Source organism: Frankliniella occidentalis, unplaced genomic scaffold (assembly GCF_000697945.3).
Source record: "Frankliniella occidentalis isolate FOCC.00 unplaced genomic scaffold, Focc_3.1 Scaffold181, whole genome shotgun sequence".
Taxonomy (NCBI): domain Eukaryota; kingdom Metazoa; phylum Arthropoda; class Insecta; order Thysanoptera; family Thripidae; genus Frankliniella; species Frankliniella occidentalis.
Genome location: NW_026267307.1, coordinates 239,515 through 239,945, shown reverse-complemented (window position 1 = coordinate 239,945; position 431 = coordinate 239,515).

The following is a 431-nucleotide window of genomic DNA, read 5'->3' as shown; positions in this document are numbered from 1 at the left end:
AAATACAATTATAAGGTGTGTAGTCATATTTATTGTTCACACACATCCTAGGTCTTAACCACAACCCGAGTTGTATGCGTAAATACACGAAATAGCAAGCGATAGGTTACGAGTGATGGGTGATGGGTAGCGTAGATTGCTTCATTCGAGTTCCATCTTTAAATTATGTGACAGTTGGTACTTTTCAGTGTGTAAAGGCACTGCCTTATTGTGGCATAAGTATTGTTCGCCGACTTTAGGTAGAGATTGACATCAACAATGCTTTCAAATAAAAGACCGCTTTATTCAGATTGACATAAACCTTATATACAGTTATGACTAAATACACTCAATTGCAATGATTGTGAACTAACCACAGTAATTGTTGTTGTATTTAGTAGCAGGCTGTGGAGAGTATGAAAATGGGACTTCCCTGTATGTGATTGTTTTGA